General features: G+C 48.7%; 1 protein-coding gene across 2 annotated transcripts in view; it reads left to right on the forward strand.

The window, feature by feature from the left end:
• Positions 1-13,092: 13,092 nt before the first annotated feature.
• Positions 13,093-25,534, forward strand: part of GRIK4 (glutamate ionotropic receptor kainate type subunit 4) — a 159,648-nt gene continuing 147,206 nt past the window's right edge. The window contains exon 1 of one of the 2 annotated variants that reach the window (XM_027901778.1): positions 13,093-13,878. The gene's annotated coding sequence lies outside the window, so the exon portion shown is untranslated. The remainder of the gene's footprint in view (positions 13,879-25,534) is intronic. The other variant, XM_027901779.1, reaches the window with a different exon arrangement.

Raw genomic sequence — 25,534 nt, forward strand, 5'->3', positions numbered from 1 at the left:
AAAAAAAAAAAAAAAAAAAAAAAAAAAAAAAAACCACAAAAAAACAAACCAAACCAAATGTACAGAGCTTTGGGTGTAGGATATAAAAAAATGTATTTAGACATTTAAAAAAAAAAAATCAATGTATTTATTTGACTTCATTCCGTGTATCAAAAGCACATTTTAATTTTTTAATCTGCCTTTTTTTTTTGTTTTGTTTTGTTTTGTTTTGTTCTGTTTGAACTGGGTAGTGACAGTTCTAGCCCCCTGCATGTGGACCATCCTGGGTCAGGGGTGAGGGGCCAGGGTGTTACCTGTGTGCAGGTGTATCTTTACTTCACTGGACTGGACTCTGCACTCCCTGCTGGCAACTCAAAACTGCCATGCCAAGAGCTACTTATGAAGGTGTTAGGATGACTTGTGGCTGGAATTACCTGTATTTCAACCAACTGCATGGGAATTGCTCCTGTCACCGCCTGTGTAACAAGAATTTTCCATGCACTAAAAAATCCAGGCACTTGAGATGGGCGAGTTTTCCTTTTCCCCTTTCCCATTCCTTCGTTGACTTGCAAGATCAGGCTGGGAGAGGAGAAAGAGAGATCTAATTTTTTATTTTTTATTTTTTTTTCTTGACTTTGTTGGCTTTGATCATTGTCTCCTTTGTAAAGTGATAAAAATACTTGGACCTGCAGCACTTTTGTAACTCTTCTCTGGATCAAAAAAAAAAAAAAAGGCAAAAAAAAAGCAAAAAAAAAAAAGCAAACCCAGAAGTGTTTCAAAGATGTGGGGCAGCTCTGCCCCTGATTCACTACTGAATGAAAAAGGGCTGCCATTGGAGTTAGCCACAGGTACTGCTGATTATAGGGCCAGTAAGTTTTAGTACCTGAAAGTATGTCTTGCTGAGGGCTTGGGGTGGGCTTTGGGGTTTTTTTTTTTGGGGGGGGTGGGGTTGGGTTGTTTGTTTTTGTTTTTTTTTTTAAACTAATTTGTGCCAACGTGTTCTCGCTGAAACAGAGATTTGCAAATCCAGGAAGGTTGAAACAGCTCTCTAGGGCTTCCTTGGGCTTGTTGGAATGGGGTTTGCTGTTGGAATGGGGTTTGCTGTTGGAATTCCTTCCAGTCTGGGAACAGGATGGTAAAAAGGTTATCACAGAGTTGACACTGGACCAGCTGAGGTTGGTCCCAGGGCAGCAGCTCCTGCCTGGCACAGGGTGGTTCAAGCTGTCCCTGACACCACAGACACCCTCAGTAGGGCTGCTGGTGGAAGGGGTGTAAGGAAGTCTCTCTTGTACCCTCTTTAAACTGTTTAAGGAACCCAAAGTGAGCAGCAAGCCAAGCCTGTGCCTCCCACTGACAGTCAGAGCATCAGGAGGTGCTGAGAATCTGCCTTTGGTCGCTGTCACTGTCGAGATCCCGCTCCCTGCTCCTCTGAGTGGAACATTTGAGCTGCTGGCAAGAAAACAGATCTGTCCTTTGTCTGTAAGAACATCAGATCTTATTCTTCCCCATGGAACACGCAAGGCAAGAGTCCATGTGACGATGGGCAGAGGCAGCACAGGTGATTTTGGACCTGAGGTGGAAGTTTAGAGGGTGGGGGGGGGTTCCCCTTGTCTGAAGAGCCAGTTGCACAAAGCACCATTACACTGCCAACACAAACCCAGGGGTTCTCTTCCAGGCTTGGCAGGAGCTTCCTCTTCCTTGGGTGAGATTCACTGTCAGTATTACCCCAGCACTTCCCTCCTCACCTCAGCCACACGGTTCCTTTGGTCATAATCATCCAGATGTTCATGAGGATCCCCCAGACCAGGATGCTGCCATGGATCCTGCCAGGAGGAGGACGGGGATAGAGCCAGACTTGGTGTTTGAGACCCTTTCCCCCCTCCCCCAGTTCCCCTCCATCAGCTGCAACCCCCACACTCCAGAACTAGGAGCAGTTTTTTGTGACCCTGGTGGTCTGAAAGCTTTCCAGAGGCTTCCACAGTTGATGGAAGGTTATCCCTGGACTCCAGAACAGAGAGAGCTTAGTCTGGCTTTAAAAGAATATCCTGGAAGAGCAGCAAGGATGGGGCTTGTGAAGGTCTGGCTGCTTCGTACTCATTCCTCGTGACTGAAGACAAAATCCCTGGTGGTCTGGTTTTCTCTGAGGTTCCTGCTGGCCCATGGTTCCAGCACTGCTTTGTTTCATCCCTGCCAGGTGTTAGCAGCCGTGAAAAGAGCTGGGAATGCTTGGAGAAACCTAAATTTGAACCCAGTTTTATGGGCGATGTAAAGGACGCTCTGAGCTCTGTCCTGGTTGGGTTTTGATTCAGCTCCTCCCAAACAGGGCATTCCTGCTCTGGAGAAAACCATGGTGGGGTCAGGAATCCCTTATTTTTGGAGAACAGTCGCCTGGAATGACAGGGAATTCCTTTCTCCTGGCACACCTGCTGTCCCCCAGAGCTCAGGCGGTGGAAGGAGCTGCAGCCCCAGTGCAATGTTCAGGATTCTCGTGGGTTTTTTTCCCTCCTTGAAGCCATAAGATTCCCTTCTTTAAATTCCAGTTTGCAGCCTGAGGAAGCAGTTTGGTTTGCCCCTGGTTGTTGATGGATTGTACATTCCCTGTATCCAAACTGGATAGTAGAACAGGACACTGTTCTCTGGGATTTTTTTTTTTTCCCTCCCAAATAGTCGAGGGTTGTTTTTTCCTTCCCCAAACAGAAGAATAACGAGGGGTTCTTAATTTGGGAGCAAATTTGTAGGGTGGGAACCATCCTCTGAGAGGTCACTTCTCTTCTGCTGTTACACAGTTCATGGACAAGCAAAAAAAAAAGGTCAAATGGATTCTTTGGAATGGGAATTTCCTTCTCCTGTGGAAAAACAAATGCTGGGCTGGTGTTGGATCATTTTAGATCTCCTGAACATGCCCCTTGTGGAGGGAGGGGAGATTCCTTTATCATCCTGTGGGTGGGATCAGACAGGAGGATGAGGAAACCTCCAGAGTGAAGAAGCCTGGATGGTTTGGGGCAGCTTTCAGGCAGCTCTCAGCCTGTTCCCAGTTTTATTTTCGTAAAACTCGGATATTCCCATTTACAGATACTGCCCCTGGTTTTGGAATAGGGGTCTGAATATCAGACCTGTAATCTCCTGGTGTTGATTTCTCCCCAAAGAAATCCCTCAATTCCCTCCCCCTCCCCAGAGGTGCCAACTGACAAGCAGATGTACTGCAAAAGGGATACTGCAGCCAAAACACTGCTGTTTTATTTTGAATTAAGTCTTGTGGAGCTCTCTTCATACTAGAATATTTTTATTTTCTTTGTACAACATACAATCATGTACTCTTAACAGAGATTTACTTTAAAGAGAAGAAAAAAAAAATCTGGAAGTATTCTTTAAAAAAAAAAATACACAAAAATCTTTATTAATAATCCTGTATTTTTACTGATCATGTTTGAATGTCTAAAAAAAGACTTTATTGTTCTAATTATCCAGATGTATGTTTGTAAAATAGCTCTTTTATGACTTAGCTGATCAGGTTGTATGTTTCTGGAATTAAATATTGGTCACTTAAAAAAAAAATCTGTTTTCAGGATCTGGGAAATAGAAAATTTAAGCGTTTCAAATATCATTAAATAAGCTTAAAGGAAATAACCTTTTGTCTGGTGGATTTTTTTGGGGGGGTTGGAATTGCCTGGAGCGTTTGGCAGGACGGAGTGGGGCGATGGCAAAAGGAGAATTTCCTTGGGGACTTTTGTAGTGGTTGAAGTGCCTTGACTGAATTTCTGCTGGCTAGTGGGTTAGTTAATGAATTAATTTAGGCTTGTTCTGAAGTCAGAAGTGCCTCCTGAAAGAATGGAAGCTCCAGAGCAGTGAGTTCTTTGGTGGTTTTGTGCCCCTCACATGCTGGGTTTGCACTTCTTTGCTCCTCTGGTTGGTGTTTCGTGAAGGCTGAAACCCCAGAAGTGTCTGAATTTGGTGTATAAATGATATCCTGCTCATCCAGGGCAAAAAAAAAAAAAAAAAGAGCTCAGAAAATGCAGTAAGAGGAGAGGGGGAGCTCCTTTGGAAGGCGTTTGGTTCTTGCCACGCACAGCAGGAAAGTCCCCGCGCCTTCCCTTGGGGGATGAATTGGCACAAAACACCGACTGCAGGAGAACAAACCCGACTTCCCACTCGATCCCAACCACCAACTGCAGGAAGAACAACCCAGCTGTCAGGCTCAGAGTGACCCTGCAGGACACCCCCCGCGGTAAGTGGTGCCCTGGGGTTTGTCCTGCACCCCCTCTGGGCTGCCCTGCCCGACGCTGCAGTCGCTGAATGCGACTTGGAAATTAAATTTTGCCCTCTCTGCTCGGGTGCAGCGTGGCTTTTGTTGCCTGATGTCTCACTCCTTGGTCCCTGACAGCAATTTAATGAGCACTTTCAACAGCCCAGCGAAGCTGTCACTCGTGAGGCTTCGGCTCATCTGATGCTCTGGGACAGTTCAATCTGAGCTGTGAGTTCTGCTTTCACTTCCAAGGCACTTTTGTGTTCTTTTCCTGCTCTGGGGGGGGGTTGCTTTCGGGTTTCCAGCATTGCCATTTGAAAGGAAACCAGAAGCATGATTGATTTTTTTATTCGTTTATGAGCTTATTGTTGTTTGTGAAACGGAATTTGGGTGGTTGGGAACTGTTGGTGTAGGAACATGATATTACCTTATTATGACATTACCTTAATTCAGCTTGCTATTACACCTCAGGATCTTGCAAATATTTATCATTTAAGTGTTGTTGGACTCATTTTTCCCCTGAAATGAGCAATTCCCTGCAAGTGTTTGCTGCCCAACCAGAGGCTGCAGCTTCATATCAAACGTTAACCAGAGTCTGTTGGGCTTAAATCAGTTTGCTTGTGATTTTTTTAAGTGATTAATCTTCCTTATATTTGTTTATATTGCTCTGCTTTCCCCAATTTAGGTGATGAAATTGCCGCCTGGTGCCTGCTTTTGGGACAGTGGGGACAGGAATTTTGTGACACCACTTTGCCTTTCACTGGGGGCTTTTTATTTCCATTTTCTGCTGGATATCTCTCCCCCTCCACTGGGATCAAGTAAAAAGTTACAAGAGAAGTGAAAGTAAAACTTGCTGCTGAGGGAACTTGCAAATTTTTTTTTTTTAATAGGGAACATCTGTGCTGAGAGTTTTGTGCCAAGGCCTGGGTTTGGTTGAATTCTCTGCAGAGGAGGCTTTACCTGTATCCTTGTCATTGGTGACATTCCTGTTTTAGCTTCTGACTTCCCTGGGAAGTGGTGCAGTCACACTTTTGATAGACAAGCCGACAAAAATAAATTAAGAACAACACCAAAATAGAGAACAAACAAAATCAAGTATATTTCTGAAAATTTAGAGGTTTTTTCCTTTTTTTTTTTTCCCTCCTTCCCCTTCTGCAGTTTGTACATGAAGCTCCTTGAGAGATTACTTTATTACTTTATTATAATTGGTAATCTGAGCTCTATTACGCTTTCCTAATGATGCTCTTCGTGTTTTGCCTATTTAAATGTTATTTTATATGTTCCCTTTACTGTGTTGCTGTAAATAAACGATGCAAAATGAACAGCTCAGAAAAATCCGAGCTTTGTGTCTTCTGCCCTCAAATCCCAGCTGGGGGTGGGAGGGAAAGGAGCTGCATCTTTTAGGGCTGTCTCACATCCACCATCATGGAATTAATCTCTCCTTGCTGCCTGCCACAGATAGGGGAGAAGGCACAAGAGGATTGGAGGAATCTCATTGCAGATGGGTTGGTGTCGTTTTTGGGTTACGGCATTTGAAGTATTATGGACATGCTTTTTGTTCCAGGAAACATCTTTTCAGCAAGGATAGCCTTGGGGTTTTTTCTTTGTTTGTTTGTTTGTTTGTTTTTGCTGAAAAATATCTAGAATTTCCCTTTTTATCAATTAGCCAGTGGATTTTAGAATTGTTGCTGTTCTTCTTTCGAAAATGTTGATGGAATGGAAGTTGTCCAGTCCCTGGCACGTGTTCTTTGCCAGTTGGTCTGATGGTTGTGTGTGTGGGGAGGGGGCTAAAATTTTATCACCAGAGAGATGGACCCAAGGCAGGGCACAACAGGCACCCACAAACTGCAAACTTGGATGTGTTTCCTCCGAGTGTGATCCAAAATTCAGCTCAGGCACAGAGATGAGCACGGGAATGATGCAGAGCATATGTCTGTTGGCTTAACAAATCTTCCAAACTTCTTTAGACACCTGTTGTTTAAGGAGGAGGGGTGGGGAGCTGCTGAAGGGGGAGGCTCAGGCAGCCAAAAGCTTTGGTGGCGCTTCCAGGCTCTGCCCCTGGGAAGGTCGGGGGCAGGAGAAAAGTGCCAGCCAAGGGGGGGAAAAAAAGGCTGCACCAGGAGAGGGATTTTGGAGCTGAGAGTGCTGCAGGTTGGTTGGTTCCCAGCCCCATTAACTCACCTGGGCCACTTCTTGGAAAACTGTCCTGGGGGAAGGAAGCTGAGAAACGGCCTGAAGTTGTGCAGTGGGAGGTTGAGTTTGGGTTTGAAGGAAAATTCCTCCCCAGAGGGGTTGTCAAGCATTGGAGCCCCTTCCCAAGGCAGTGGTGGAGTCACCATCCCTGGGATTGCCAAAAAACCTGTGGATGTGGCACTTGAGGACAAGGTTTAGTGGTCAACTTGGTGATGATGCTCTTAAAGGGCTTTTCCACCCTTAACGATCTGATTCCAAGTGTGTTCCTTGCAGATCCCTCCTGCCCTTCTCCACACCCCAAACCACAAACCAAGCAGGGTTTCTTTCCGACCAGAAGCTGAATTTTTTTTTTTTCCCCTTCCTCCTCACCAGATGGGAGTTTACAGCTGCAAATCATCAGTCGGGCTTTTGGCAGAATAAAAGGCCCAAAATATCTCTGCCACTTTCTTGCAGCAGTTTGTTTGATTCCAGATGTCTGAGGCTCGTTCAGCGTGCAGTATTTTCCCTGATCAATATTTTAACCTTCTTGTTGATATTTACTCAGTGCTGCTGAATAAACTGCACCAAGTGGAGGAGCTCCATGGATGGGAGAGTAAATCTACATTTCTATCAGCTCTCTGGAGGCTTTGCAATAATTCACATTATCTGAGGTTATTGTTATACTGGGATATTAATGAGCACATCTTCCTTCCTTCTGCCTCTTGAAGCTTCAATTCAGATCCCACTTCTGGTGCTAAAACAACATCTCAGCTCTGAATTAGCATGGAGAGGAGAAAGCTTTGTGTTCTTCCTTTGTCAGCTCGGATTGAAGGCACCCCTTCTCTGTAGTTTCATAAAGATGTATTTGATGTCACTCCATCTGCTTCCCTCTGACCTTTGCGAGGAGGAGATTAAACCCTTCTCTGTGGGTCTTTGTGGCATTTTTAAATCTTGCTGGAGGTTTCTGCTCCTTCTCCCATCTCCCTTCAAAAGTGAAGTTTAATGAGCACTGAGCAGTGTCCTCCCTTTCCTCTGGCAGTTCTGGTGTGTCTTTGCTGTTCCCCACAAAAACTGCCCGTTCCATGTTCTCCTCTGCACACCCTTAACCCAGTATTTCACCTCCAAACAATGACTTCCCTTTGCTTGTTTGGTTTTGGGTAACTTCTGTCCTGGAAGAAGGCAGCTCACAAGGTTTCCAAAGCCCCTCTGACCCATTCATCATCATCATTTGAGTGTGTTCATGCAGCAGGAGTCAAATAGCCTCAACTGCAGCTTCTATTGAACTCATCTTTTCTCCTCTGCAATTTTCTTTATTGTGCCATAATAAAGCTGCCCCTGTCACTGCTGAGCTGTGGCTCATCTGTCTCCCTGCCCTCCTTTCTTAACTCTCCATGGAATTATTAGAGGTGGAGGCTTAAGGGCAGATAAATTTGCCCCAGAGTGAGTCCCAGCCAGAGCAGAGGCTCCACTTAGAGAGATGGGAGATCCCCTCCTTAGGCCTTGGACCAACCTGCTCGTGAGATCTGAAGTAATTTCATTCTTCATTTCTCCCTGTTCTTAATCATTTCTCACCCAAGAGTCTCTTCATCTTTCATTCATCTTTCACATTTCAAAGAGAGGTGGGTTCTGTGGGGTTGGTGGTGCTGGTGGATTGTTTTGGGGTTTTATTTTGCCTTTCAGGTGTGAATGGAATGAACACCCAGATGGGAAAACATGCTTTGATGGCAGTAATTACAAAGAGAACACACACACACACAAAAAAAGGCAAGGAAAACTGGGATGCAAGTGAAGATAAACGGCAAATGATGAGTCCAATGTTTGTTGTTGTCTGAGGGGATGGATCTCCTTGTGAAAGCTCAGGGCTGTGAGTGGAGGTGGGTTCATGTCTGAGATGTGGCCTCTCTGATATCCTGTCTCTGCTCCAGTCCTCTATTTCCCATCTCCAAAATGGCAAAATGCTTTTTTGGAACCTTACTGAAGTGCTCTCTGGTCTCCCAGGATTGTCTCACCTGCGCGTGCAGCACCTGAGGGGGGGTGTGAGCCATCTCTTTTGGGAGCTTTGGGCACCAACCACATGCTGGTATTTGTGAGATTAGATGGCAATTAAAGGAATGGCTTGCTTTCAACACTGGAAGTAAAGGTGTGGAGCAGCCTCTTCGGATGGGACTACGAGCACCCTCCCAAATTTTGCATCAGGGTGGCAGATGCCATTCCTGACTTGAGCTCGTTTAAATTCACACACATTTTCTTCTGCATGAAAAAGAAGGCAAACAAACTGTTCCACAAAATGTTCCTTATTTATCTAACTCATCCTACTAACTTCTTTGAGCTATCTAAATATATATATATAATTAGATGGGCTTTTTTATGTAACTACCACAAGATACTTACTCCCCTAACCACTTCCTTCAAAGCTGTTCTTATCTATAAAATTATCTAATTTGGACGTGTTCTATTACCAATAGAAACCTGTTACAAGCCTTAAAGGAAAACCTGGCACTCACATAATAGGTTTATTTTTTGTGTGTTACAGTAAAAAGAGAAATCTTGCCTTTTGCAGCATCTTTTATCCCCTTAAATCTCTCAGTTCTTCCTGGGTTTGACTGACTCCTCCTTACAGTGGGACTGTTATTTACTGTGCTGCTGAAATGTAGCCACCTATGAAGAGAGATGCAGCAGTTGTTTGAATGATTCACAGCTCAACTTCACGTCAGTTTTGAGATCAGAGCCCCCCTCTTGGTGCAGCTGAGAGGGAGAAGATCATTTAATTGCTTTGGGTACCTGGTACAACGTGGGGTAAGCAGGGCCTGTTTCCCCCAGATGTTTGGATCTGGAGGTGCTGGATTATCCCGCGGAACAAACAGCCTGTTGCTGGTGGAAATTGGGGCAGGCTCATCCATATGCATCACCACAGGCTTTCCTACACCCTGCAGGGGCTCAGCTGGCAGAGCTGCTGCTGGGGAGAGGGTGTTTGGGGCTGTCTTGAGACCCCAGAGCGTATTTGGGGCTGGGCTGAGCTGGACCTGCAATAGTACCATAGTTCTGAGCTTCTGTTTTGGACAATTAACTGTTTTTCTAAGACCTTCTGCTCTGCCCCCTGTGCCTTGCTGACCTTAGCGAGCATTCTAGCAGCGATTCCCAGGGGAGGAGCTTTCAGGGCTGCCTGGTGGGGGACCAGTGCTCTGCCCTGGAGGAGGGACCCTGTCTCTGAGGGCTTTCTGAAGTACCAGCATCTCCTCCCTGCCTTTCTGTTCCCCTGAGTTTAGGAGCAGGATCCCAAACCCTCCGTAACGCTCGGATTTAGAGTCTTACAACAACACTACTTCCATGCCCAGGAAAGGGATTTTCTAGGTCACCAAACTCCCTGGCTTTGGCAGGGAACTGTGTCAGATCACCTCATTCATAAAGTGACCAAACTCTATTTTTAAAACTAGTTGGGTGGCTTCCCTCCCCCTCCTCTCCCCACGTTAACACTTCCTGGCAGGAGGTGGGTTGGAAACCTTTGGATTTCCAAACCCAGCCAGGTTTATTTGCAGACAGTTCTCCCGTGGCTGCCTCCTCTGGATTCCCTCCTTTCAGGCCACTCTCACCTGCTGTTGGCCGACAAGGTGCTTTAACTTTTGTGACTCTGCTCTGCCGTGGAGATTTTGAGGTGGAGGCCTTGGATTTTACTTTCCCAGGTCTGAAGTTCCCTTCTAAGTGCACAACAGCAAGGCTGAGGCTCCAGTAATGGTGGGAAGGGCAGAGATGGACCTGAACTATGCAAAATAAGTCTGAAAGAGTGGGGTGGTTGCACAAGTCAGGAGAGGGAGGAGGATGCAGGATCCACCTCGATGATGCTCCTGCCCCCTCCCACTTCACCTTCAGCACTGAGCTGCAGCCCAGGCAGGTGTGAATCTGGACCTTGAGGGCCACAACCATAAATTAAAAGCAAACTCAGCCCAGACACAGGGAAATGCTCTTCTATTTCCCAGGATAACAAATGCTTGGGATGGCCTGCTGGGCAGGGGCACTGGGGCAAAGGCCTGGGGATCAGTCACGAAGCAGGTTGACTTGTAGCTGTTGTCCTGAGGGAAATGATGTGTAAAAGGGATGAGCTCAAAGCACCCCATGCCTGTTACCTGTGTATCTCATGAGTAATTTGTCTCTGAAGCAGAGGCGTTTTATTTTTCTCCTCTGAAGCTGATTCTTTTCCTCCAGCTTATTTGTTCTCAGCAGGAGGGGAAGATGAATTTCTGTCAAATAATAGTTCATCGCTCTTAATGCAGGAGTCCAATTAATTGATGGTTTAAAAGCTTCGCTTTTCTCGCCATTAAAAGAAAAAAAAAAAACAAATAAACAGGCAAACAAAGCTGCAGCGTCGCAGGGGAGGCTGGAGCAGCACAGGGACACCTCAGCTCTGGCTGGTGCAGCATTTCCCAGCCTCACACCCTGGGAGGGCTCTGGTTGTCCCACTCCTGCCAGTCTCCCAGTCCTGGATGATGGTTTTTTTTTCCACAGCCTGTGTTGCTGTTCAGGGCACAAGGAGGAGGTTAATATTGGATATGAAGATTTTAGCAGCTGAGGGCAAAAGTGTCTCACCATGTGTCCCTCTCAGGGAGGGCAGAGGGAGAGAACATATAGGGAAAGGTGGAACCCTGGAGAGTCCTAAAGCAAATTAAGGATCTGGGATGGGGGGGGGGAGAAAGCACAGCTTTCCCAAACCCAGATATACCAACTGGGAGTGTTTAGTTTGGCCTTAGGAAAACTGCTCAGTTTTGGAAGCAGTAATTCCAGTGTCCCACTGCTCCCTGCCCTCCCTCCTCAGCCCCCTGCATCCCATCTCCCTGTGCTCCCTCCATCCCAGTTTCTGCCCTCCCTCCATCCTCAGTCTCCTGCCATTCCGCCCTCCTTCCCAGCTCCTTTTTCTCCTGCTCCTTGCTTCCCTCCATCCTCTGTTCGCTGTCCGCCACCCCGCATCCCTCCCTTCTGCCCTCTCCCCCCGTCCCTCCCCAGCCCCCTTCTCTCCCCGTACCCCCTCTCCATCCCTCCCTCGCCGCCCCGCCTGTTTTTGGGGGGGGTCCCCGCCGTGCCCGGGCCGCCGCCCCCCGCCCCCTGCAGTTCCCCCTCCCGCCGCCGGGGACCCGCGGCCGCCGCTGCCGGAGCGGGGCCGGAGCAGCCGCGGGCAGAGCCCAGCCCAGGTACGAGCGGGCAGGGATGGAGGGAGGCAGGGATGGATGGATGGAGGGATGGAGGGAGGGAGGGATGGAGGGAGGGATGGGAGGGTCTGGAGGGGCGGCGGGCAGCGCTCCCCCGGGGGTGGCGGGGCCGGGGGTCCCCCCGCGGGATGCTCGCCCCGGCCCCCGGGAGCCGCCGCTGCGGAGCCGCGGGGCCGGGAGCGCTCGGAGCGCGGAGCCGCAGCCGCTCGCTGGCCCCCCCGGCCACGATCACCCCCTCCCCGGTCACATTCGGCCCCTTCCCGGTCATATCCATCCCCTCCTGACCCACAGCCGGTGCCCCCCGGCCGCCCCCTCCACTCGCTGAAGGACTTCGGGACCAGCCCTTTGCGGTGTTTTTTAGCGCACCAAGAGTTGAAAAATGCCACGCTCTGGCTTTTCAGCGGAGCTGAAGTTCGCGGGGCGCGGGGAGGGGGGCGGCTACAACTCCTGTGGATGAGCTGGGAGCGATCCCCGGGATGCGGTGGGCAGCTGGTAGGGATGCTCCCCGCGGACCGCTGTGCTCGCAGCCCTGCGTGCCAGGCAGCGAGGAGAACGCTCTCTAACTCATCTTTTTCTCGGGCTCTGGATCGGGAAGGAAAAGGCTCGTTGTTCTGGAACGCGTGTCGGTGGAGTTGTGCTCGGGAATAGAATGTGCGAGGAGCTGGTTGTGTGCGCAGACGTGCGGGGTTGACGCTGCCCTGACTCCTCTAACGAAGGAGCAGCGCTGAGCCCGGGCACTGGGGGGGAAAACTCCACGCAGGAACCTCTCCCTGGGCCCAACTTTATCCCGTGGGATCTGTGTCTGAACTCTGGCACAGCCGCAGCTCGGGCCGGGGCTCTGCGTGGGTGAGGGGATGCTGCGAGCGCCGCTCGGCTCCCATCGCCCGCCAGGCTGGATTCTTCCCTTTCGCAGGGTCGAGACCTCAAGGTTGCGACCCCGGGGGGAGTTAATCGAACAAACCGAGGGTTTTGCTTCGCCTCCCGGTCCCCTTTGCGGGGAGGTGCTGCTTGCTGGAGGCTCCAGCTCTGTCCCTGCCTCCCCGGGGACCTCCCGCTGGCGGGGGATGCTGAGGGACAGCTCAGCCACCGCATCCCGGCCGTTCTGACGGAGCGCTGGTGGGCTCCAGCAGCCCCACCACGACCGGGAGACATCCCCCCCCAGCTGGAACCAGCCCTTTGTCTCAGCCTTTTCTCCGGGAAGCCGCTCAGCAGCCACATCCCGGCTGGATGTGACCGCTGCATCGAGCACAGAGCAGAGCCTTCCCTGGGCTGGCAGCCGGGAGTCTACGGCGCTGGGAGAGCGAGGAGCATCCTTCTGGAGTCTCTGGCTCTCCCGTGGAGCCGACAGCACCCAGCAACCAGCTCCTGGGTGCTCAGACGCGTGTGCTCACAGGTAGGAGGTGGATGTGACTGTGCCGGGTGCTTTCCTGCCATGGTTTGCTTTAGTCTTGTTTCACACAGGGGTAGGAGCCATCTGCAGTGAGGCTCCCACCGTGCCAAGGCATTTTTAACGTGTCTTGATGCAAGTCTGCTTTAGTATTTATGTATATTAAGCTGTGTATTTGAAGGGAACCATCTGGGTAGAGAAATAGATGGCGAGTGGCAGAACCTTCCCCTCTCGGTTTCCATTTCGGGGCTGGGCCTGATTAGCGGAGGCAGAAGTTGGGAAAGTTGCTGTGTGGCTCGTTCTGGCTTGCAGGTGGTGCTTTCCCCACACCTGATGTGAATTCCTACCCTGAGACGAGACAGCTGGAGCTGGGATGGGGGAAAAGGGAGCTGACAGGCTGTGCTGAGCACAGAGAGTGTCAGCACAGGGAAGGAGAATGCTCTTTTCTTTTCCTTTTTTAAATGGCCATTTCTCTTAACCCTTTGTGGTCTGGCTCCTGTGGGGATGGTGCCTCTGCTCTTGGGGGTGGGAAGAGTGGGGCCTGAAATGGGTGAACCTCAAAATGAAGGGCTGTGGGTGAGGACAGACCAGAGTTGGGGTAAAGAGATGAACATCTCCCTAAAAAGAATCATCTGTGCAAGGCTGGTTATAAGTGGGGGGTTTGGAGCAGCTGCCTCCAGCTCTGAGAAGGACAGAGGCAGAGATGCTGCTGCTGCTGCAAGTTTCTTGCTGGAGGTTTCTTTTGCAAGCTGTGCAAGGCAAATGAGCCAAGGAGTCATGTGGGCTGGCAAAGGCCTGGACACCTCGATGCCAAGGAGCACTCAGCAATCTGGGCGAGGATGGAGGATGGTTTGAGGGACCTGGTCTTCAGGGAGCTCATCAGAGGAGCAGCAAGGCAGGTATGGGCAGTGCTGCCTCCAGACTCTCTCTTCTGAAAGGTTAAATGTGCCAGGGAACTGCGTCTCCTGTGTGTTGGGTGTGCTCACAGTGATGTCTCTGCTTGGTGGGAAAGCAGAAAGTGAACTTTAAACTCACGTAGCAGCTGGGAAAATCCTCAGCAAAATCCTGGGTAGTTGAAGGAGTTCTGGTGGGAGAGAATCTGCCTGTGATGGAGGATCTTTGTGTTTGCCACAGGAGCTGCTCTGGCCATGTGGGTTTAGGCTCCTCTTTCTCTGGGGAAGAGCTGCTGGTGTTCCACGTGAAATAGGGACAGAGGAGACCAGGAAAGGCCTCGGGCTGCTCTGGCTGGAGGAGAAGCTGTGTGTTTTTACGGGGTGATGCTTGAGCCTGCATGGGTTGCTGGGTGGAGGGATGGGGTCTGGTGTCAGAAGAGGAAAAGCAGGGGAGAGGAGGAGGAGGAGGGAGGGGTGACACAAGGGATGAAGGAGCAGATAGATGCTCAAAATCAGATATGACTGGGCCAAACTGGTGGAGAAGAACTCCCTCCTCCAAGGAACTTCATCTTCTTTAAGGCAGTTTGAGCTTTATTCTGGTTTTGGTCAGCACCAAGTACGTGCAGGCAGTCGATGTCTTGCCCTTTTTAAAGGCCTGATGATGTGCCTGAGGTGTGGGTATCGATTCTCCCTGACTTCTGGGGGGAGATCTTTGTGGGCAGCACTCGTTAGGGTCAGGTTTGATTTATACTTTTTTTTTCTGTTGTGCTTCCTGGCAGGCACAACAAGGCAAGACAAAAGTTATGCAAGTCTTCTCAGAAATGCTTTTTTGTTCTGGGCAAGGGGGATGGTTTCTAAGCACATAAAGGCTGAGGAATCTGTTAAAACAGGGAGCCTCTTGCTGTGTGTGTGGACAGGAGGAACACTGGAATTGAGGGGATGATACCAAGAAATCACTGGGGTATGTGCAATTCCAGGAGGAAAGCTTTGCACAGGAGTGGAAAACTTGGCTTAGAGCTTTGTCCAGAAAGGAGATCCCTGGGAATGCTGCAGAGCTGTGCCCCTGCTCAGGAGACTGGAAACTCCAGTTTGTCTGGCTTGTACCCTCAGGGGAGCTGCTAACACTGCCATGGGTTCTCTGACAAGAAAAATGGGGGACTTGGAGAGAGGAAAAAAAGTTGTAAAACCTGTGAGGAGGTAATGGAGCAGTTTGAAGGGTCCCTGTGATAACTTTTCACCTGCTCTGTGGGACATGGCTTGGAGGGACAGTCGATGTTACAGCGATTTCCATGTTTGTCCTGGTGCCTGTGGAAGACCTGGTGTGCTACAGTGGATGGGGTGGACGTGGGAGTGACTGGTGATGAAGGTGGAGGGCCAGATTATAGAATCACAAAATGCTTCGGGTTGGAAGGGACCTTAAAACTCATCTCCTTCCCTTATGGGCAGGGACACCTTCCACGGATAGAACATTTCCATGCTGGTCACAGTGAGTGGCTGATGGGCGGGACAGAGCTGGCAGTCCCCACCTGCAGTGAATTAGCAGTGATTGAATTGTTCAGAGAAGGGAGAAAGGGAGCAAGGGTGGTGTAAATCAGCAGGTCTGATGGCCCTGAGGTAAATCGAGTGTAAACGAGCAGCAGGTGTAAGCACAAAGGGGAGGACTCTTCCTCCTTGCTGGGCAGTTAGCAAGGCAGGAACCCCAGTGGGCAGAGGGAGCTGATGGATGCAGCAGGAATTTCGCCACGCGCTGCCTTTCCAGAATTCAGACCTGAGGAAGAGCTGGGATGTCAGGCCAGGTGAGTTTTGCTTCTGTGCCTGCCGGGAGGGCCTAATTATCACTGAAATACTCGGATGGGTCTAAGCTTGAGGGTCAAATCACCTCAGCTTATGTGCAGAGCATGGGTGCCCAGTGGGGAAACCTTCCCTCCTAATGCTGCTTGGAAGGCTGAGAAAACAGGAGCTCAACATGTTCCAACGGGTCTAATTTATTTGGATTTTTCATTAAATCCACCCAAAAGGGACTATTTTGGGAAATAAATAGCAGAATGTGGGCAATAAATAGCTGTGGGATAAGGGGCAGAGTTCAGTGCTGGCTTTCCTAGTTAAGCTGTAGAAAATAGAAGTGTAATGGCCGAGTGCTCATCGGAGGGGAGACAGGTGATTATGGGAAGGTTCCTCACACTGAGGCTGGGCTTATTTATTATCTTTAATGATTTGGGGGTGGAAATGGATCAGAGCAGGGTTAGAGTGAGCCAAGGTGCCAACAGAAAAGGTTGGCAATTTGCTTTTGCGAGAATCAGAAGGGAAGGCTGCTGGCTGTGCCTGTGCCAGTGGATCGGTAGCAGCAGTTGGTGTAACTCGGGCTTCAGAATGACAAGAAGAAAACCCTGAGTGAATCCTGCCCTGATAATGGAGCCTGGGGAGGGATCCTGTGGGATTCTACCAGGAGAACATGTAGGGACACGAGGAGATGGTGTGGTTTGTGTGTACAGCTGATGAGGGGCTGCGTGGACAAGCTGAGGGTGATGGGGAGCCACAGGTGATGCTCTGATGTGGCAAAAAGAGCGCTGTCCATCTCCACGGGTGATTTCCTGCCTGGATCCTCAGTGTCTCCAAGCTAGAGGCTCGGGAATGTTCCCAGGGCTTGAGAGGGAGTGTTGCTGTGAAGAGTCTGAACAGTCTGTGGTCTCACAGTGCCAGGAGGGGGGATTAGAGAGCCCAGAGGGTTCTGTTTCTGCTCCATTGCAAATCCCTGAGCCAGGTCTCGCTCAGGTGTCAAGGTATTAATGTTTATCCTGCCCATCCTTTGCGTGGAAGCAGCTCTGTAACACAACACCCCCCAAAAAAAAAAAACACCCGAGCCCAGCCCCTGGTGAGCCATCCAGCCCAGGGGGATTTTCATCTCTGCTGAGATCTCCTGACTTCAAAGTCTGCAGAATTTATTTGCATCCTTCATGAAGGAGAGAGCCAGGCATTTGTGTTTTTTTTTTTTTTTCCCCTTTCCCTGAGCCTCTCTGTTCCTCCCCACCCTCTCTTCAGTTTGTTTATTTGGTTAGCTCAGCGTCAGCACAACGATGTGGAAATAAAGCAAAGGAGCTTCCTCTTGGCCTTATTGAATATGCATAAACGGGAGAGATAGATTACACTGGCAATCCCTAGCTGGGCTACAGTTAATGGGAGTTCTTCTCTGACCTTACAAACCCCGCTTTTCAAGGGTTTATAATGAGTCTGCAAAAATCCATCCCGGCCACAAACAAGTCATCTGAGGTCTTGGACCCTGCGAGCACAAAGTCATCATCATCATAATAATAATAATACTAATTTCCCACCCACTCAGGCATGTGCTCAGCTCCTTGCAGACCTCGCTATTTTTAAAAAACAGGGTGATTTTTTTTTTTTTTTTTACCTTTTTGGGACTGTTTCAGTGGTGTGTGCTGGGGGGGAGGAGGGTGACTGGTGGGCAACAGCTGTGTGACACCAGTTCCCTGCGTTGGTGGCTCTTGGGGGAGGCTCTGTGGGTCCTTCCCTGGCTCTTCCAGGAGCAGTTGATGTCATTAAGATCTCTGTGTGATCACACCTCAGCTGGGTCAGCAGAAAAGCAGCTCTTGCCCCCTGGCAGTGGCTCTGCACCTTCTCTCCCCTTCCTGAATCTGAGAGCAAAGACAGCCTGGACCTCCTCGGGAGGGGCTGGGCTCCTAAAAACCCCCCCTAACCTCTTCACAAACTTTGTGCTGAAAACCCCAGAGCTGGTGGTGCAGTGACAGAGGCTGACGTGTTTCTGAAGGAATCCAATCACGTCTTGATGCTGAAGGGTTCATTTGATGGCTCCCTGGCCCCGCTCAGAGGCAGAGGGACTGCAAGGTTTGTTGCCACTGATGTTTGAGCCTGTGGTGGGGTTCAAGCTGGGCAGCAGCCCCCCCTGCTTTCTCTTTGTGGGCTGTGATGAAGCAGCAAATTGCTGTGTCTGATGGAGTTGCTGTAAATGTGGCTTGTTTTGGGTCAAGCGACTGAGCCTGCCTGCAAACCCTAATTCACTGAAACCAGTGCTGATCTGCAAACGTGTGCCAAAGCTATTTTTCACCCCCCCCCCAAAAAAAAAAAGGCTTATCAAAATCCACATTCCTCTGCCCACACTGATTCGTTTGCCCTTGCTGTTTTCCTGTTTGCTCTGGGCTTATTTCCCGTTTCTTACTCCACCTCGAGTGTGACCTGGTAACACCTGGTGTTAAAGGGCTGTGTGTGTGCACAGGCAGCTCTGAGAGCAGGGCATCACATCTCTTTTTTTTTAGACTGGAGAACCTTTGGGGGGCAGAGCCTGTGCTAATGCTCACAGAGCATCTGGTCCTCCACAGGTCCAATTCATCACTGTCTTGCAGTTTGCATTATTGTTCACACCGAGGGAAAGTGGGTGTGAAGCTGGAATAATAATGTTTCACACTTGCTTTGCATTGGTCTTGATATCCAAGAGCATCTCAACCTATCAGGGAAGGCATAAAGAAATTGAGTGGTTGGAAGCTGAAAGCACAGTTGACAAATAACTTGTTAATTACCTTTAGTGAGGAAATGACTGCTGGGCTCGATATTATATCGACGGCAAATGGGAAATCAAGATGGGAATTTTAAATTCTGGCTGAAAAGGTTGGGAGGAATCAGTAGGTGGGAGCAGCAGCAGAGCTCAGTGCAGTGGTTCCCCCAACTTTTCACCTGCTGCTGTACAGTTCTTCCACGTGTAATCCCAGCATGGATGTTGTCCTGAACCTGCAGAGAGCCCCGAAAAACATCTCTGTAATTTAATATTCCTTGCTTGTTTTCAAAGGGAATATGAGTGGTTAAATGATGGACATCAATGTTGTTGCTGCTTTAATGGAGCCCAATGGCATGAACACATAAAGAATTTAATGCTCTGTGGTGTGTCAGGAGCTTTGTGTTGGGGAAACGGGGTCTTTTGATAGTTGGGCCTCCCAAGGGTCTTTCAGGAGACGTGTCTTGGAGTGATTTGGACTGACAGGCCTTTTGTTCTGTTCCTGCTGAGTGTTAAATAAGATTTAAGCCTCCTCAGTCACTATTTAGTTATTGAAGAGCATCACAGTCAACACAAATGCAAACAAAACTGTCTGCATGTTTGTTTATGCAACAGATCATTAGGAAGTCTGCAGGAATAAAAAAAAAAATATTCTGGTCTGTTAGATAATTAATCTGCATTTTAAGAATTGTCTAAAGACATATTTGCAAGCTAGTCCATTGAGCTTCTGCTCATCTAGTCAATAATCCCCATATTTAATAGTCCCTGAGAATGTATTTCCATAATGTGCTGTGAACAGTCGAGAAATCTGCGTCTTTTTTTGTCTTAAGATGTCAGTGCTCACACATTTTCTATGACAAATCTTTTTTTCCTGACTGTGGGTGAAAAATCCAGACATATCAGCTTCTAAGTGGTAGGGCTGGGGACAGAGGGGGAGAGAGAGAAAGCTGCTGGAAGCAAACCCCTGGGTCCAGATCCCTGGATGAGTTTGCAGTTTCCATCTGGCATTGGATGCCAGGAGTGGGAGTCTGCAACGTGCCCCAAACCCACCCAGAATCCACCTTTCCTGGCTCCCAGGAGCCCCAAGTCCTCATCCTGTTGGTGTTGGAGAAGCAGGAGAACGTGCTGGGAGGGAGGATCTGAGGTTTGCTCCGAGTGCAGTGCAGGGAATGCTCTGATGGCAGTGCTGAAGCCCTGGGGTTGGGAGATCCATCCTGGCAGCGCTGGGATTTGAGGGATGGAGCTTGTTTGGCTCCTGGGAGAGCTGGCTTGGCTGCAGTAAAGCTGCTGGGACCTGCCAAGGACTCCCCTGGTCCTGCCTGGGATCCCCACAGCAACAGGTTCCCCCGTGGATGGTGGCCCAGGCTCTGGGTTTGGGGTTGTCCACAGCACAACCAGCCACCCACGTCCTCTGAGCCAACACACCTTGTGCTCCCACACCGAGGGTTGGAGGGAATTTCAATCAGTCATCCTGGTTTATCGTGGAAAAGCGCCCGAGCAGCTCGGTTGGGGTGTGATAATTTACTAATCCAGAGGAAAACAGAGCGGGGAGGGAAACCCACACTTGGAGAGAGGGGGCCCCTGGGAGCCGCCACGTCAAGGTGAGAAGCTGGAGCTTAATTTCATTATCTTATCAATAACTAGCTGGTCTTGTGCTGTGCTGTGAATTCTCAGGAGTGTTAATGCTATCTCGGGCTGTCTAAGCAGAGGAGTAATGAACACAAGCAGGAAGAGCATTGTGTGTGTCTACACCTTAAAAATGATGTTGGCAAACTGGAGGGAGATAAGGGCAGAGCTACAGGCGTGATGTGAGGGCTGGAAAAGAGGCTGGAGAGAGGGAATGGAGCTCAATCTGCTTCTTCTGACTAAAGGAGTGATTTGATTATTGTCTGTAAGTACTCAGCCAGGGGAAGAGGCTTCTGCTGGCCAGAGGTACGAAGGCAGGACATGGTTCTGTGCTCAGATAAATTCAGACAGGGAAAAGGCATGTTTTATTTTTGTACAGCTTTTTATTTAAGCACAGGAGCAAATTACCCAGGGCTTGGTACATTTGCTGGTTTTAAATTGAAATGATACATCTTGCCATGTTCTTTTAGGTCAACTGCAGGTTTGGTGTGGGAAAAACTCAGCGTGAGCCAGTCACAACTAAAACAAGATTTGGAAAATGGTCATTATTGCCCTTCAGATACTTCAGTTATGCCATGAATTTTTCTCTCTCCCTCTCTTTTTTGGTACAGGGATGCAAAATCCTGCAGGATTTGGGGCTGTAGTTTAGAAGGGGTTGGGTTGCTTTCAGCTGAGCCCATGTCTAGGAAAATGCAGCTTGAAACAAATGACATTCCCCAAGGGATTGGGGCAAGGAGGCTGCTTAGCCAGTGCTGCCATCATCCCACAACCTTGCCTTGTCTCCATCCACCCCTCTGCAGAACTGAGGGATCTTTCCTTTCACGTGGTGGCACCTGAATTTTTTTGTCTTTCAATGTTTGGTGCTGGCGCGCTGAGGAAAATTAAATTAGTGCTGTATCAGTACTGGGGAGAGATTTCCATGTGCAGAAAACACGTTTTGCTTAAGTTAGTAATATTGGAAGTGTTAATTGAGTGTTCATTGATTGCCTGTCACCACCTTGATGTGATCTGTTCTTCTCCACTCAGGCAGACATCCTACCCCCGATTAAACAGCAGAGCTGCTCTTGCACCAGTTAAACTGTCTTGGCTGTTCATTTTTTTGTTCCCCCCAGTGGTTCCATTTTACCAGCCGTATAATTAGCATCATCTCCTCCTCTTTGGAGTGAGCTCAGCCTGCACACCATCCTTGTTCTCTCCCAAGTACCTTTAATGCTTTAATACTTCAGGGTTTTTAAGTGGCCCTAGACGAGACTTGAAGCGGGGGATGTGTTTGAACTCGGTCCAAGAGCTGTTTCCTGCGTGGATTTCGGGTCCTGAGATTCCTCAGAAATTGCTTGGCTCATTAGAGGTTCTTTGCTGCTGAGGGTTCAATTACAGGAGCGAAAAGTGTTTTATGGGAATGGAGGTGGGGGAAGAAAAGCCAAAACCTTTCTCCTCTAATGGTGTCCATTGTGTAAATGGCTCAGCAATCAGGTAATCATGGGCAAGTCGTGCTGGTGACTGGTAACTGGTCCTATCTTGTGCTAGAGACAAGAGGAGGAGCTAGCAGCACCTTCCAGTGATGCCCTGCACCAAAGGATGCTCCTCCTCTTCTGTGCCCACCTCTCTGTCCAGAGTATTTGCATTTTTTCCCCCTCAAAGAATGAGACTTTGTGGCATAACACGGTGCAGTTTTGCATATTCAATTATTTCTGCTCTGCCAGGTTTTGCAGCAGAGCTGCAGGGTTTGTGGTGAGCTTTCCTGAAGATCTTTCCTGGGCTGGAAGATCTTCCTGGTGTGTGTTTGGTGGGCTTTGAGCACTTTGGAAAGATTAATTAACCCGAGGTGAGAGACTGAGGTTTCACATTTATATAGGGAGGAGAGACATTAATATTCCTTCTGCCATGCTGAATATGTTTAAACTTCTGCTTTCAGCTTGTCTGACTTGGAATCTCTTCTAACTTGTACAAATGATAGAACAATTTGTTTTAGATGATGAGTTATGAGAATATTGCTCATAGACCCAGAACACGACATTTTCAATCACATCTTTATTGCACTGGTAAGGGGGAAAAAAAAAAAGTGATTTTCTGTATCTTGACATGCTTATCCTTTGGAGACCAAGTCTATTATCATATTGTATAAGAATTCGCTCTGTGGCTCCTTGGTCTGTGGGAATGTCATCACGTCACGAGGAAAATCCTGCAGGGTTTATTGCAGCTGCTGCAAAGTTGAAAGGGCAGCACAAGTTCATATCAATAGGTGCCTTTCAGGAACAGGAAAATGACTTAATAAAGGTGTGGTGGCAAAATATATATAAGTGCCAGGCACTTTTGTCTCTTCAGTTTTTGCCAGTGTGCAGCTTTGAACTTGAAACAAGAAGTAGGAACTTCTGATGATGAAATGGACGTGGAGATTCCCTGGCTGGGGGATGCCAGATTTTTATCAATATACCAGAAATCAGGGGTTGAATGAGGAAATGACTCCTCCCAGCCCTGAGCTGAGGTCACTGATGGAGTTTGTGCTGCCTGCAGGGCTCATCCTGCGGGGGGACTGAAGTGGTTTGGGGTTGTTCTGGCGGGTTTATTTTGGTGAGGGGCACCCTGCTGGAAAGCCTGAGCTCCTGGAACGCCGCACATTAACAGGGGGTGATGCTCCAGGAGCTGGAAAAGCTTCTCTGAACCTCTAACTCGGAGCATTTTTCTCCTTGGCTGTTCCTTGAGCAGATTCTCAGCCTCAAGGAGCTCCCAGTCCCATCTGCAGGCAGTGGTGTTAACACAGTGCAGCTGCTCTGCCCCCATTTGCCTGCACAAATGCAGCTCTCAGAGCTGTCACATAATGCTAGATGGAAACACTGCCCCTCACCTGCTGCTGCCTCCTTGGAGTGGCAATTTTTGGGAGGGATTCCCAAAGGAGAGGGAGATGATGGTCGTGCCTGTGCATTAGTGCATATGTCAGGACTAGAAACCCACCATTTCCAAGCTGCTGGGGATGGAGGGAAACGCTCCAAAGGCAGTTATGCAGATGGAATTTTTTGGGTTGTAGACCTTGGCTCGAGAGCCCTCCTGGTTCTGTAGCTTTTGTTTACGTGGAGGTTTTTGTGCTGGGTTTTGATTTTCCCATTATTGAGGCTGTTGTGTTTTTATAGAGTTGCATTACTCATTGATTCCCTTCATTCCTCTCAAGTTTGCCAGCCATGACTAATGAAGAGTTTTGCTGCAGCCTGTTGTGGAGTGGACACTCAAGCTGGTTGAAAAGGGTTTTTTAGTGCCTTTTTTTTCCCCCCCCTCTCCCACCATCCAAATTTGATACTGAAGAGCTGGTGCTTTCAGAGGGAAGCTGGGGGTCTCCTTTCTTCCCTCCCTCCAGCCCAGGAGAGGATGATTCAGGAGCTTCAAGAGTGAAGGGGATGATTCAGAAGTTGAAAACCTCTCCAGTTTGGGTGTGGGCTGGTGCTTCAAGGCCGGGTTGGGTGGGCTTGGAGCAGCCTGGGCTGATGGAAGGTGGCCCTGCCCATGACAGGGGGGTGGAATGAGATGAGCTTTGAGGTCCCTTCCAGCCCAAACCTCTCTGTGACCTCTTCAGTCAGGTTAGTGCATCTGTGGTAAAGTTGATTTTATTTCCATTACAGGGTTTTTTGTGCTTTAATGAGCAGCTCCAACCTGAGCAGAAATGAGTTTATTTCCTGGTGAAAGGGATGAACTTCTGTTCAAGTGAAAATCTGAGACACTGAACCTCTCAGCAACTGGCCTGGCACTGCAGTGTGAGGGTTTTTATCCCCTGGGATGTTTTTGGTGTCCCAACCTCTTGTCCCTGTTCCCAGCAGGGTGACCTGTTAGGGATCATTTAATGCCAACACCATCCATGTTTTCTGCTGAGCACTGACACAGAATGTTTTTAACAAGGTCACCTGCAGGAATCTACACCTGAGCAAATATTTCTGCTTCACTGCTGAGTTGCTGCCATCATTTCTGTCCTTCTCTGCCTCTCTTACACGAGGCTTTGTCTTCCACACCAAGCAGCCAACCCAGAGTCTGTTCTTCCATCTGTTTGGTCCCCTCCCTGTGCCCCCAACTCTTGCTGGTTGAGCTGATGCTTTCTTGGCATTGTGTGTTTCCAGAGTCACTCAACCCTCGGAATGCTCCTGGGTGAAAAAAAAAAAAGAAAAAAAAAAAGGCAGGGAATCCAACAGTACTTTAAATATAAATGATTCTCCCCAGCTCCTAAAACACAGCTGCTTTCCCTGGACAGCTTGATGGACTGATTTAAAGAAAAAAAAAGTTAAAAATCTATGAATTTCAGTTTTAGAATGATGGGCACTGGGTTCTCTGACACTTTGGGGTCATGGCATTTTAGGATGCTGACAGTGTTGGGAAGAGCAAGTGGATGGTTTGAGTGGCCTTTCACTCCAGGAACAATGGATATATATATTTATTCATAAAGGATGTGTGAGAATTTGGATCTTTTATGACCCTGCTTTGCCCTTCTTAACTGAATAATTTGGGATGTGGGAATAGGTACCTCTGGATATGCAGCCATGAATATCTATTAAAAAAAATTCCAATAGCCTTCCGAAAAAAGGAGAGGGGGAAAAAAAAGACAGTAGAAAGCAGATTGAGATGATTGATTTTTTTTTTTAATTAGAGGAAGCTGTTGTCTTGTGTACTCGGGTGTTCCCACGGAGATGAGGAGCTCCCGAATTTTAATTCACTGCACATTTTTTTTTTGTTCACTTTCCTCCAGATTCTCTCCCTGAACTTTGCCCCGTGGGTGGGACCGGTGCTCGCCTTGGTAGAGCATCTAAAACCCTCTAATTATTGGGGAGATGGTTTTCAGTGGCTGACAACGATCAGACCAGCTGCTGTGCCTGCCTTGGCTTTGTGGGTTTTTTTCCCAAGGTGTGGATGTAGCTGCTTAATTTAAACAGCAGGGATGTGCAAGTTGTGATGGGTGTGCCTGTGACTGCCCCATCCCTGCAGAATGAGGTGTGCTGGGCTATTTTCCTGCCAATGAGAATTGTTCTGTGTTTGGGGTTATTGTGATTTTTGCAACCAAAAAGAAGCAACATGGAATTTTATTTTATTTTATTTTATTTTTTTTTACCGTGGAGCCACTGGGAGCAGTTACTCAGTGAACACAAAAAGACACCGGCCCTAATGATGACAAGGAAAAGTTCTTTATGGGATCTGGGAGCAAAAGGCAGGGAACAAATGGATACAGCCTGCAGAGGCACAGGATGGAATCCATCAGGGAAACAGGGCTTCCAAATAATTCTGCATGCAGTTGTTAATGTCTCAGGTGATTAGTTAGGGCCTGCTTGTCCCATCCTTCCTGGGCAAAGTGCCTGCAAGAAGGGAAAAGAAGGCTGTGGGAGCTAAAGGAAGATAAAGAAGCAGCACCAAGGGTGGAGGAGCATTATGGAGTGGTCTGGAAGGATGAAAAACAGGAGGAGAGGGTTATAATGGAGGCATCTGTCTGGATTCCAGCTCTCTGCAGCCAGGCAGGTATTGGCAAGATGCTTTGTGTGTGTGTGA

The sequence above is a fragment of the Empidonax traillii genome, unplaced genomic scaffold (assembly GCF_003031625.1).
Source record: "Empidonax traillii isolate 1590-97213 ecotype Southwest subspecies unplaced genomic scaffold, ASM303162v1 scaffold812:size654646, whole genome shotgun sequence".
NCBI classification, from domain to species: Eukaryota; Metazoa; Chordata; class Aves; order Passeriformes; family Tyrannidae; genus Empidonax; species Empidonax traillii.